The following is a 15,776-nucleotide window of genomic DNA, read 5'->3' on the forward strand; positions in this document are numbered from 1 at the left end:
TAGAAGTCGTAAGTGTATCTTCCCGGGGTATTCAAACACCTCCAAAGCATACCACCTTTATGATGAAGCAAATAAAAAGTTTGTTATATCTAGATATGTAATTTTTCTTGAATCATCCAAATCTGACAATGTTGTTGCGCGGCAACTTGATCGCTTGGATAGATTCACAAAAACAAAATTATTTCAAGAATTTGATAATCAGATTCCACATCTTGAAGGGGGGATTACTATACTAGATCAACAGGTGGAATCTTCTTCTGAAGAGCAATCTCCCCTGCATGAAACTCCAACAACGGATAATGCTTTAAGTGATGTAATTGATAGAATTGGGAGACTCAATCTTGATTTAGTCCCAACTCAATCAACAGAGCAGCCCGGACCATCTCAGAAAGGTCCCCCAAAGTGGCTGACAAAGACACTTGAAAGTGTTCATCCTGATGAAATTGGAAAAACAGGAACCAGAAATTCAAACCGACAAAATGGAGGTGATGTAGATGACTCTAATTCACCTGTTGATATGGATGTTTCTTATGATTGTGAATTGAACTTGTCTATAGATTTTGAACCAACTTCCTTCAAAGAAGCTGCTTCTCATGATGAATGGAAAGAAGCGATGCAAAAGGAGTATGATGCCCTCATAAATAATGGCACTTGGAAGCTGGTTGATCCTCCATTCGGAACCAAACCAATTGGCTGCAAGTGGGTCTACAAGAACAAGTACAAAGCTGATGGCTCACTTGACAAGCAAAAAGCTAGGCTTGTGGCAAAAGGTTTTGCACAGAAGGAAGGGGTCGATTATGAGGAAACGTTTGCCCCCACAGCAAAATGGGCCACCATCTGGATACTCTTTGCACTAGCAGGTCAGAATGGTTGGAAAGTCCATCAAATGGATGTAAAAACTGCCTTCTTGAATGGAGATATAAAAGAGAATGTTTTTATGTCCCAGCCTGAAGGATTTTCTATGAAAGGACATGAACAAAAAGTATGCAAACTTGTGAAGTCCTTGTATGGCCTTAAACAAGCACCGCGAGCCTGGTATGAAAAACTAACTGAGCATCTTCTGAAACTCAACTTCAATCATTTTGATCTTGATGATGCAACTTTATTTGTCAAGAAAGTTGGCAAAACAGTTGTATATCTTGTGGTATATGTAGATTATCTTTTAATGACAGGGAACAATGAAAGCTACATTGCATCGATAAAGAAGGAATTGGGGAAAAGTCTTGAAATGACTGAGTTGGGCTATGTTCATTACGATGCTTGGACTCACCAACATCCCTTCAGATTAAGGGGGGGGGAATGTTGACACCTAATCCTCTACGATTGGGAGAATTTGGAATGTGAACAGTCATCAGAAGATGAACTGAGCAGTCACATTCTTTGTATACAACAATAGCTACCTAATGAAATAAATCGTATCAGTTTTCTGCCAAACTGGAGATACTCCTGGTCTGACAGTGATGAAAACTATGTTAGAATTACATAAAGCTTTAGGGGTGAATTCAAAAAACGAAAGGGAATATAAAAAATAGAATTGTGATGAAAACTATGTTAGATTTATATAAAGCTTTAGGGGTGAATTCAAAAAACAAAAGGTTATAAAAATTAGAATGGGTGGTATTGAGTAAAGTTTCATAATTTTTGGTACCATATGCTTTGCAATAATGGAAAAAATGAAATATAAAAGGGTTAGATAAGAGCAAAGAAAATGGCATTATTAACAATGTCATATGTTATTATATAGTTTTGATCATTTTTGGTATTTTAGTTTTTGCTTTGCAATAATAAAAAAATTGCAATATAAAGAGGTAAAAAAATTGCAATACAAAAAGGTAATATGAGAGAAAAGGAAATAGTCTTATTAACAATGTTATATGTTATTATATAGTGATTAAATTTAAAAATATTTATTAAAATTCAAGTATTATGTACTCATTTATTTGTATAATTTAAAATTATTAAAAATATTATACAATATTATAAAAGTTATGAAGTATAATAGTGATAATCATATTAAAAAAATTCATTCTATTGATTAAGAAGGAGAATTTTTTACAAGAATTTATAGAAATTTGGCTTATATTATATCAATGAATAAGTATTTATGGGCACGGAATTTCATGGGGGAGCAATACTATACCATGTGCATTCATATTGGGGGATATATAGGGGGTAAAATGTTTTTATATTGGCAAGCATAAAAAATGGAGCTATAAAAATGTTATTGAAAGTAGGGGTTTTTTAAATTGGGAAGTTTTATTGGGTTCATTTTGGTAGGGGGCTAAATAATGTGTTTTTTAGAGGTATTTTCCAATATGTAGTCAAATTAAGGGTATTATTTAATATGCTAGGAAGGCACGGGATATGTCAAAGGTTCATTGAGCAAAGCCCCCATGTTCTGGCCATGTTCTATTAGGAAGTTCATTAGTTGACATGAAGATTGTCTTCCTTCATGGTGATCTTGAAGAATGAATTTGCATAGAGCACGAGGGTTTCACTAGGGGAGAAATACCATACCACACACGTTCATATTGAGGGATATATATTGAGGAAGAAATGACATAATACATTGAGCATATGAAGAGGAGTAAAGGGTTTCTATATTGGCGAGTATGAAAAATGGAGCTCAAAATTAATGGAAAGATATAAAGGGGTATAAAAAAGGTTGAAAAAATGGATACTTACAGTATCTAGTGAAAGTAGGGGTTTTTTAAATTGAGAAGGTGTATTGGGTTTAGAGGTATTTTCCAATGTGTAGTCAAATTAAGGGTATTGTTTGGTATGCCATGAACACATGTGATATGTCAGAGGTTCATTGAGTGAATCCCCCATGGCATGGAGTAGCCAATGGGGTTCTATAAAAAATATTCCATGATGTGTAGACTTCAAAAATATTTTTATGTCCTCAATTGGCCCTTTGGCCTTGGTATACTAAGATGGATTCCTTCCCTATTTGATGCTTCTAATATTTCTGTATGGAACCAGATGGTTTTGTAGAATTCCACTGAGGACCCTTATAATAATACTTTATTTTTAAAAGGAAATAATTTATGTGTTGGGTAGCCTAATATCCAAACATATGCTATGTATTTAAGTAAAATTTACATTCTCCTTTATCCTTCTTTTTCATCATTTTAATTAAATTTTTTATCATTACTATTAACCGTTTTAGGATTTTTGAGAGTGGTTCCAACCTCATTGGATTTCATGTAGAGAAAGTAGAATTTTAAAGCCCACTCAAAATTCAATAGACTTAGCAACTTTTAGGATCAACAATTGGGGTGATTGCAAGGTTTTCATTGGAGCATGTATGAGGGTATAAATCTAGAATTTAATCAAAATAACCAAGCCCTCTATGTATCTTGGTGTTGGTGGCATTTATTTTCAAACTCTTCTCATGACCCTAGTAAAAATGTACTAGACACTCAAAGAAAATCTCGTTTTGACATGTTAAGTATTTTTCATCTTATTTTAATGCTTGGAAGGTTATATTGATTATGAGGATTCAAATATGTGCAATGTGTTTGATGATATGTAGGTTTTTGTTGTAGCTTGATATTTTCTAGACTCTAGAGGCCATCTAGATCATTTTTGTTGATGTATTTTTGGTTCAGAGATGGATTGCACAAGGTGCTATTTTGGTTATGTGTACCCTTGTGACCTATATGAGAAGCTCCGCATATTTCTATATAATGGTTTGGATTCATATGGATGCACATGAATAAATATGTTTTTCTTTTCAAAATTTGTGTGTGTGTGTATCAGTTAACCTTTTTTCCCTGGTTCTGATCCAATACTTATCCCACTGCTAGTTTTGAGGTTGATTAGTTTGATGACTTGTCCAATTCTTATAAGTATTCTTTATTAAGTGGATTTATGTTAAATTGACGGTACAAAGATTTTTGGAAATCCAAAAAATTGATAATTATATTGAAATATTTTACTAGATTGAATAATAATTTATTTTTTTTACATAATTTAATAAAAATCTTGCTTATTTCATATTATTTACATCTACACCTTTTTATTACATGTGATTCTTATCATTTAATTGAAGAGAAAGATTTGGCAATATATATAGGTTAAAAATAGAGAAAAATTAATATCCTTATTGATAATTCCTTTATATATATCATAAAAATAGAGAAACATTAATATCCTTATTGATAATTCCTTTATATATGTCATAGAAAGGTAGTTTGTAATTATGTAAGGTATTTTTTATATTTTGCAAAGATGGATTTGATTTGGATGAGTATTAGCCATTGTTGTAGTTCAATATTGGGAAGTTCATTAGTTGGACATGATGAGTTCCTTTCTTCATATGGATATAGAACAATAAATTTACATGGGAAACCATCGAAGTTCTCTCGTGACTCTTCCATGGTGTACATACTTCAAAAATCCATTTATAGGGCCCCTCAAGATTGATATGCCAAGATGGATTCCTTCCTTCTTTCCCTTTGATACTTCTGATTTCATTCTAATCCAAATGTCTACAATTTATGACAAGATGATTCTATCTTATTTGTCATATATATATATATATATATATATATATATATATATATATATATATATCTATATATATATATATATATATATATATATATATATATATATATATATATATATATATATATATATATATATATATATATATATATATATATTGATGAGTTTTTCCTTCATCTGCATTTTATTATAGGAGTATTCTCTTATTTGTGGTATTATACATAGATGGTATATTGACCATAGGTAGTTTTGTAACACGCCACCCTACATTTACCCATTTTTAAAAGCCCTCCAAGGTAATGTGAAGCAGAGTTCCACTATAACATGACCCAACCTCCAAATTCTAGTTAAGGAAGTGGGGCCTATAAACCTAAACATTCCTCACCTTCCTTAAGGGCTAAGTACAACCCAGGAGATAAATAACCACTCCAAGTGCCCAATCCATGAGTTGGATTATTTGTTTACTAACATAGGCCACAACTACATGCATGAAATGGCTAAGGTGCGGTTATGTCCCTCCAAACACATGAGAAAGCCTCCTTCCCTACAGTTATAGACCAAAATCTCCAGTTCATAGGGTGCAGTCCTAAGATTTGAGCCACTTTTCCAAGCCAACCTCTAGATCACTGCCTATAACTTTCTGTAACTTCTCAAAATGATAAATAACATAATGAAAAGATATCCATACAAAACTTTAACACAAAATTAACCTAATCAGGCCTAACCATGACAGTCATTTTGTCAAACATATGGTGAACATGTGATTTACAGGTCATGAGTGAATATATGACCTTAAGAGTTTGAACCTCATCTAAGAATCATCAAGAAGGTCTAATTCCCTCTCTCAATAGTTGTAATAACGCTTGTTAGCCCATGCATTAATCAATCAATCACTAGCATAGCATGTCAAATCATGAGCAAGGTCCAAAACTAGAGCACATCATAAAACCATGCTTGTAGCTAGCATATAACTAGAATAAGAACCATGGAAAATCTACCATATAATTAACATAATAACAACTACATGTGCTCATTAATCACATTATGAAAATAAATCTTAACTACATACGCAAATCCAACCAAGTCAGATGCTTCCACATACCACCCGACCATTAATTATGCTGAACTAAATCTTTCTTTCAGCCAATCACCCGCATGCCATATTCCAAGCATGAATGTGGGATCTCATGTGATAAAGCAAGACATAAAAAACTAAGGGAATCTAGAGGTTAAACCACCTCCACCCTCAAACTACCGCAATCTCACCAAAACCAGTCAAGAGATCACAAAACCAAAACAAGATTAGATGCCTCAAAATTCCTTCACCATACCTTGAGGAATTTGCTTGTCTCCACCCACCTATCGAGGGTTTCCTGGAGAAAATTATCCTTACCCCAACCCTTGGAAATTTTCCTCATACCACCTTGCACGGTTCCAAAACCTTCTAGCAATCCAAAGCTCAACCAAGAAATAAATCCCCTCACACCATGGCTATCTAGGAAATGGCAAGGCAAGGTTGAAACCACTGCCAAAGTTAGGCAAAACCCATGCCAATGACAACAAATAAACCAAATGAAAAAATGCATGTACCATGAATTCAAACCTCATCTAGGAATTCACACATGCAACTTATTAACTATAAAATCTTCCTACTGAAGCCGCTTGATCCAACCTTCCTTGCTTATCCTTATCCTTTCTCTATTTTCCTTTTCCTTCTTTTGTCTTCTTTTCTCCAATGATAGAGTGCTCCAAGAATTCTCTAAGTGTGTAATAGTGAATGACAGCTAAAAATAGAACTGAAAAAAGATGTAAATTGATCCTCATAAGCCTTTTTATCATTCAGGCCTCTATTTTCTTCATTTTCCTTCAATTTCCCTCTCATGCAAATATGTGACCCTTCGTCTCCCTTTTCTCCTATTTTTCCTCTATTTTAATAAATAAATGCCAATTATTGCATTTTTCCTTTCCAAATGCTTTTCCAATTCCTTTTCCAATTTCCTTAGCCATAATAAATCGAAAGCGATGCCCACTATATTGTTTTTCCCAACATTTAGCTTGGAATATGTGTCTTATGACCTTGGTCTTATTTTTCCTTTGTTATCCTTTATTACATGAAATTTTAACCTGGGGTTGTTACAAACAACTACCCCTTGGGGTAACACCGTCATTAGTTTTCTATGACACCTATGACCACCAAAACTGCTGAAAAATAAAACATACTTCCCATGAAGATTTATAACATAGCGCGATGCAATACTTACAAGTGGGATCCTTTTGAAAAACAAAACAAACAAACCACTTATTGGAGCTTGATAGCATAGCTTATTGTGGTATTTGCAATAAAAACAATACATGGAAATGTACATATACCAAAACCCATTTGCTTGAACTAGCAAATAATGAATGATACCTATCCTGCATCTGATCAACCATCTCCCATGTAGCTTCTTTGGGCCCAAAGTGCTTCCACTGCCCTTTAACTTGCTCGATTACCCTGTTCCGGAGCGTGAGTTATTTCCGTTGCAATATGCACTGAGGTTTCAAACAAAATTGTTCTTCTGGTTCCACTTGTAATACAGACTAGTCAATCACATGATCAACATGCTTCACATATATTTTAAGCAATGAATCATGGAAAAAATCATGGGCTTTCACTGTTGGCACAATGCAATTCTGTAGGCCATTGGTTCAATCCTCTCAATGATCTCAAAAGGCTTGCAATACCGAGGTACCAACTTGGCATATGATCCAATCCTCAAGGATATATTCATGGGATTGATGCACAAGTACACATGCTCCCCAACCTGAAACTCCTTAAATTCCCTGTGTTGATCTACATAAATATTTTCCTTGTCATGGGTTACCTTTAGATTCTTCTTGATAACCTGCATTTCTTGTTCCATCTCTGCCAACATGTCTGGTCCAATCACTACCTTGTTCACTAGATCACTCCATATGATGGGAGTATTACAACTCTGCCTATAAAGAGCCTCAAACGGACTCATCCTCAAGGACTTCTAATATCCATTGTTATAAGAAAACTATACCAGTGTATGATACTCCTCCCACTTCCTTTATTGATGCATGACATACATCCACAACCTATCCTCAAGAATCTTGTTGATCCTCTTTGTCTATCCATTTGTCTACTGATGATAAGATGTATCGAAATCCAATTTTGTCCCCAAACCTGCAAATAACTCCTTCCAAATCCCATAAGTGAACTTGGCATCTCTGCATGATAAAATTCTTGGGAACACCATGCAATCTCACTATCTCCCTAATGAAGACCTGAGCTACCTCACTAGATGAATTAGTAGAATTCGCTGGAATGAAGTGAGCTACCTTGGCCTACCTATCAACCATAACCATGATGGAATAATTCTATCTAGATTAGTTTGTCAAACCTATGAAGAAATCCATGGAAATTACCTCCCATTTCCATTTCGTAATAGGGATAGGGTGAAACAAACCAACTGGATACTTACACAATACCTTCACTTGTTGAAAGTCCAAACAACTTGCAATGAACTCAGCCACAACTTTCTTCAGATTTGGCCAATAATAGAACTTATTCACAACTGTTAGAGTCTTTTGATATCCTAAGTGACTTGAATATGGCTTGACATGGAATTCCCTCAAGATAAGCTTCTTGATATCATTGTTGTCTGACACATAGATCATATTCCTAAATCTCACCAAGCCATCTTCTGTGAGATGATAATCCACATCCTGTTAACCTATACCCTACGGCTATCATATGTGCTTAAGTTGTTGGTACCTGTCATCCTGCTACACTGCATGCAAGATCTGCTCCTATAAATTTGTCCCATATGAATTCATATTTGATATGTGATTCACCTACACTCTCCTACTAAGAGCATTTACAACCCTATTCTCCTTACCCTTAATGCACCTAATCTCGAAGTCAAACTCACGGAGAGTAGCCAACCGTCTAGCTTGCCTAACATTCAGATTGGGTTGGTTAAACAAGTACCTCATCCCACTATGATCACTCATCACAACAAACCTCCTACCAAGGAGATAATTTCTCCACATCTTCAAGGAATGAATAATAGTTTCCAACTCAAGATCATGAGTCATATAGTTCTACTCGTCCTTATTCAAATTCTTTGACTCATGGCATACAACCCATCCTTCCTAAATCAAGACTCCTCCAAGTCCTCTATTGCAAGCATATGTACATACCACGAACTCTTTATATCGATCTACAATCTTCAAGACTGGAGCATTTGTAATAAACTTCTTCAACTGTACAAAACAGGTTGCACAATCCTCTATAGATTCAAACTTATTTCCTTTTCTCTAATATTATGTAAATGATAGGAAATCCGTGAGTAGTTCCTGATGAACCTCTTGTAATAACCTACTAATCCCATGAATGATATGACTTCATCCATATTCCTAGGAGCTACCCACTCCATGATAGCTCTGATATTTTCCATATCCACTGCTATCCCTTCTTGGGAAGCAACATGTCCCAAGTAATGATCTTTTGTTTGAAAGAAACTACACTTACTAAGATTGGAGTACAATTGATGCTTTCTAAACAATATCAATATTCTTGCTAGGTGTTTTGGATGCTCTTCCTTATTCTTAGAATATATCAATATATCATCAATAAAAACTATCACAAACTTGTTCAGATAAAGATAAAAAACATTATTCATCAAACACATGAAAGTAGTTGGAGCATTAGTCAAACCAAAAGGAACCACAACAAAATCATAATGCCCATACCTAGTCTGAAATGCAGTTTTGTAGACGTCATCTTCTTTGATGTTTACCTAATGATATCCTAATCTCAATTCAATATTCAAGGACACTGCTAGTGCCTTTTACTAATCAAACAAGTCATCGATCTGCGACAAAGGACACATGTTCTTGATAGTCACCTTATTCAACTGCCTATAATTAATGTACAGTTTGAGAGTACCACCCTTCTTCTTCACAAAAAATAATGGTTCACCCCAAGGCGACACATTTGACCTAATGTATCCCTTGTCAAGCATTTCCTTAAGTTGAAACATCAATTCCACCAACTCTAGAGTGCTCATCCTATAACGTGCGTTTGATATCGGTGTTGCTATTGGTACCAAGTCAATAGAAAATTCCACTTCCCTGTGAGGCGGTAACTCTGAAATATTTGTTGGAAATACATCCTGAAATTGCTACAAAATCAAATACCTCTTCAAGACTTCAACATCCTCAACATCCTTCCCTTTGTCACTGGAAACATGTACTGCAAAAAATACACACCCTTTCCTGCAACTGTGCTTAACTTACATAACTTTAACCATTCTCACCGATGTAGGCTTCTTCTTACCTTTCAAGATTCTATTCTCTCCATCATCATCCAAGCACTCAATAACCTTCTCATAACAATCTACCTTAATCATGTGAAGGTACAACCAATCCATGCCTAAAATAATAGTGTATGACCCCAATAGAAGCACATTTATATGTGGTGATGTATGTATACCATTCAACTCAAATGCACAAGATCTTACCTAATGATGAACTCTTTTTTTGGTCCCTGTAGCTAACTGCACCAACCGAGACTCAACATGCACTTCTTTACTCAAGCCACACTTATCCACCGGGTTACGATGAAAATAACTATAATCAGATCGAGTATCAATCAAAATGGAAACAACTTGATTACAAAGCTTACCTTCCATCTCAATAATGGATGCCTCGTGATCCACCCGCTTGCTATCAAATGCTACATAGATTCTAAAATTCTTTATCCTACATCCCCAATTGTCTGTGCCTCCTAAGCACTGTAGATCTAAGGTCTGCCGCCATGATACAACAAACAATCCTTCTTGTGATGATCGTTTCCACAAATATAACACTACAACAATCATTGCCACTATCTTTATTCTGCTCCTCTGTAGGATGAGACCCATGTCCCTTCTCTTTTGCATTAGACGTCTTATAAGGAGCAACATTTTCTTTCTCACCCACATCCTGATGTCTTTCCCACTTCAGAGGCCATTTTCATTTGCTATTTTCATCACCTTTCCAATCACGCTTAGGTTCAGTCTTACACTTTGACTACTCATAACAATGCTTCAATTTTCCAATGAATTCCTCCAACGATCGAGGCTCATTTTCCTCAATCTGATCCTTCAATGCTAATGACAGCTCACTGATAAACCTTTGGACCTTCATCTTCTCATACTTAAGATCAGACACATATATCAATAGCTCCATAAACTTAGTCATGTACTCTTCATCTGTCATAGGCCCCATCTTCAATTCATAGAACTCCTTGGCCTTTCCGTCATAGTATATCTCTAATAAATACTTCTTCTTGAAGAGCCTTTTAAACTCATGCCAACTCAACTCCTCTGTCTTGATGGATCTGTCAAGCTTCACTTCATCCCACCAAATGTCTTCCTTTCCCTTGATACTGAAAATAACTATCCCAAATTTTATGTTCTTTCTATAGTCATGCAGCACAAAGAACTTCTTCATCCCAAGCAACCATACTTCTGCATCTTCTATTTTCTTCAGCTCTCCATCAAATGTAGGTGGCTTGGCTATCTTGAACTCATTGGAAAGTATCCCCTTTCACTCCTCCTATAAGGATGATAACGATGATGACCATGATGTTTATCTGAACCAAAACTAAATAGAACCCATAACCACTACCTCTCATGTCATGTGTATCCATCCATATGTCACCTCTGACCATAACATCCCTATTTGATCTATGCCATGATCAATATCTTCTAGCATATGCCCCATTAGTCTTGTTCTCCTGTCCATAACCAATCCATGCCTGTCCCTGTCTCTGCAAATCTGACAAACTCAGAAGGATCACTGCATTGACCTCTTCTTGCTTTTCCTGAACCCTAGCAAGCCTTTCCCGTGACTGAATTATTCTGTCATTATGCCTTTCAACTTTCAATCTCTTCCTTGCTATGTCGGGAGAGTACTCATCTCTTGGTTTCTCATCCAATCTATAAGAAGAGTCACGTGAACTGTAATCCACCCTTCTGCTAGTCATCTCTAGTCTTCTATCTCTTGCAAATATACCATGTCAAATAAATGAAATATAAACATAACCAACATACCTTTGTGAAGTTCAAGGTAGGCTATGTCGTCTAGAAACATTAGTCAATCTTTTCACGATACATCTATATATATATCTATATCTATATATATATATATATATATATATATATATATATATATATATATATATCTATATACATATATATATATATATAGATATATATATATATATATATATATATATATATATATATACATATATATATATATATATATAGATATATATATATATATATATATATATATGTATATATATATATATATATATATATATGTATATATATATATATATATATATATATATATACATATATATATATATATATATATATATATATATATATATATATGTATATATATATATATATACACATATTCATATCAACATATTGACATCATGAATGATAACAATAACTACATACAATGACCTCATGTATGATAACGATAACCATGATAATGCATGCATAGTGACATGCATCTAGCCCATCTAGTCCAAATATTTGAACCATGCTCTAATACCAATTTGTAACACGCCACCCCACATTCACCCAATTTTGTAAGCCCTTCAGGTAAATGTGAAGTGGAGTGCCACTATGACATGACCCGACCTCCAAATTCCAGTTAACGAAGTTGGGCCTACAAAATTAAACCTTCCTCAACTTCCTCAAGGGTTACAAACCACCCAGGAGCTAAAAAACCACTCTAGGTGCCCAATCCCTAAGTTTGATTCTTTTTTCACTAACTTGGGTCCACAACCGCATACCTGACAAGGCTAGGGCACGGTTATAGCTCTCCAACCACATGCACAAGCCTTCTTCCCTGTGATTATAGCCCAAAATATTCAGCACAGAGGGTGTGGTCTCGAGATCTAAGCCACTTTTCCAGGACAACCTCCAGACCTCTAGCTAGAACTGCCGGTAACTTCTTAGAATGATAAATGAAATAATGAAAACCTATCCATACGAAACTTGAGTAGGAACTTGACCTAACTAGGCCTAACCATGGTAATCATTTCCTTATACATATGGTGAACATGTGAGTTACAAGCCATGAATGCATATATGACCTTAAGGGTTTGAAGATCATCTTAGAATCATCAAGAAGGTATAATGCCCTCTCTTAACAGTTGTAATAACACTTGTTAGCCCATGCATTCATCAATCGAACATTAGCATGTCAAATCATGAATAAGAGCCAAAACTAGAGCACATCATAGAACCATGCTTGTAACCAGCATATAACTAGAATAAAATCCATGGAAAATCTTCCATATAATCAACATAATAACAAGTACATGTGGTCATTAATCACATTATGAAAATAGATCTTAAATAAATATGCAAAGCCAACAAAGTCAGGGACTTCCACGTACCACCCGACCGTAGATTGGGCTGAACCAAATCTTTCTTTCAAACAATCACCCTCGTTCCTTATTCCAATTATGAATGTGAAATCTCATGGGATAAACCAAGACATAAAGAACTAAGGGAATCGAAAGGTTAAACCACCTGTTGTGCTCTACAACAACCCCCCATTTCATACCATTTTTATTTACAAAATTATCATATGAAATGGGTCCCTTTAGAAGTTAATTGGTATCAATATTGTATTGTTCAAAAAGGTCTGATAACCAAAAGAAAACATTATATAAAACCTTTTAGAAAAACCCATTTTGATAGATATAAACAATCTTTTATCAGTGCGATAAAGCGATCGCAAGATCGCATATCGCAATGATACGGAGAACACAAATAACTGACATATTGGTTTCCACCGATGCGATATCGCTATCAGCTATCAGCGATACTCTATACACAGTCTTAAAGCGCCTGAAGCCTTTCACCCCGATGCGATGCGATATCGCAATCGACAATCGGCAATATCCTATGCACATTGTTAAGGCGCCCATGGTGATGCATCCCGATGCGACGCGATATCGCAATCGGCAAATCGGCGATGTGCTGTCCATGTCATATATAATACCTATTCTACCGACGCGATGCGATATCGGCTATCGGCGATCGGGGTTTTAAAAAGTGTCAATACAAGAGGTTAAAGCTCTCCCCGATGGCCGATTGCGATAAAGCGTAGTTTTCAAAAAGCCGTTAAAAGGAGGGATATTATGATCAAATCATATTTAAAGCTTAATCTGCTAAGTAATGATGCGCCTGCGCCCAACCGCCAAAACACCCATAGCACGCTTAAATGGGTCATTCGGCCGAATAATGATATAATGGGCATTTAAGGATTGGCAGGTTTTAAACGGCCATTTAATGTAATTGTAAGATCTTCCCATGGATAGTATCCGCGGCCATTTTTAGAGTTAATCTCTTAGCACGCTTTGATCGATATATCTTTCCCATATTGGATTTTCATTGTCATCTCTCTGTGTTACATATATTTTCGCCTCTGTGCAGAATTCATCCAAAGGAGAAAGCTCAGGCAAAATGGGAAAGAAATCCAAGAAGACTACAGGCGCTTCCGCGGCGCCAGCTGCAGGACAAGCCGTCGCTGACCCCTCAAACACAAAGAAGGGATTGATATCGGATACTACCTGTTCTGGTCTCGTCAGAACAACATGGCAAGGCACCTACAACCTAATTGAAGCCGAAGAACCACAAGTAACAACAACACAAGCCACTGTGGATTTAACGCGGAAATCCGATGGTACTCTTAAGGACTTAGCTGACTCCTTCCTTCACCGGATAGCAGCTAGGGAACAAATTCTCCCATACACAGATGTAGTGCGGTGGGAAATTGAAGAAATCCCAATCCTGGATAGAACCTTCAGCACCAGAGACGGGAGAATTTTCGGGTCATTTAAAGCTGATGATTTGAGGCAAATGTATCATTTGCCTGAGCCAGAGAAGATATATAATAAGGCGTTCCTGGAGAAATTCGCAAACGAAAATGAAGTTGAATCCGAACCCATCCGGGATTGGAGACAAAATCCAGCAAAGCACAAACATGAATCTTCCGGTAAGTACTCAGTTGATTCCTTGGCTTCCCCTTATTGCTATGCTGGAATAATGATGTGTAGATTGTGGGGACTGCATGATTCTTCTAATTTCACCATAGAAATGGTTCCCTTAATGGAAGCTGCATGCAACAGTTACATAATGGATTGGGCCACTATTCTCTCAGATAAACTAGCCAAAGCTGTTCTTGACTTTAGAAATAAGACTCGCATCTCTGAAAGAATAATTCCCCCATTCTATTATAGTGCCTATATTTTAGATACCTTGTGTTTCAATTCTGAATTTCCTGTGCTCGGCTGGAGGTGGACACCACAAGAACCCATGCCTATTCACATTTACCACCAGAAATTATGGAAATCCTCTTACAAGCACCATCTGTACCAAGTCTGTAATGGCTTTATGTTGCCTATTTATTATTCTATTTTTGATAAACCCATTCCCAAGATTTCCTACCAGGCTGGAATTGATTTAACATCAATAGCGAGATGGTTTGGAGAGGAGAAGTTCACTTACATAAGAGTTTTCGGTAGCCAAGCCGAACCTCATGTCCTCCCTTTATACATACCTGATAAACTGTTGGCAAGGGAAATCGCTTACCAGCTTATGGCTGAGAGTGTCACACAGACTCTCAAAAAAGAAAAGAAGAGGGGCTGGCCCTCTTTTCCCTTGAGGTGTGGTGTTTATACTCTGCATGATCTCAAACATGCAGAAAAGGAAGCCACAAAGATCAAATCATTAACTCTGGCGACTCTTCCAAATAGGCCATTTGATCCAAATAAAGTTGTTTATAATGCCTTAGAGCAGGCCAAATTGTCAAAATTTGATCATAAGGAAGATATGTTTGATGACCTGTTCTCTTCATCTGAGTCGATAAATCAGGTTAAAGCATTCGCCAAAGCGAAATATAATGATGAAGGGTTGACTGAATTTAATAAACTTAGAGAACAGAGGTTGCAAACTCTGCCTCTAGATTTACTAGCAACAACCCCAGCGACATCGTCAAGCGAGCCTGGTCGGCAACAGTCAAAGGAACCTCCAGTTGTAACGAAAGAACAAGAGAAGCCACAGGAGGAAAATCGGAAGAAAGAACAGGAGGAAAAGCAGAGAAGGGAGAAAGAAGAAAAGCAAAAGAGAGAGCAGGAGGAAAGGCAGAAGGAAGAGCAGGAAAGAGTGCGG

Source organism: Pinus tabuliformis, chromosome X (assembly GCF_031772625.1).
Source record: "Pinus tabuliformis cultivar Carrire ecotype Pingquan chromosome X, CPIR1, whole genome shotgun sequence".
In the NCBI taxonomy this organism is placed as follows: Eukaryota; Viridiplantae; Streptophyta; class Pinopsida; order Pinales; family Pinaceae; genus Pinus; species Pinus tabuliformis.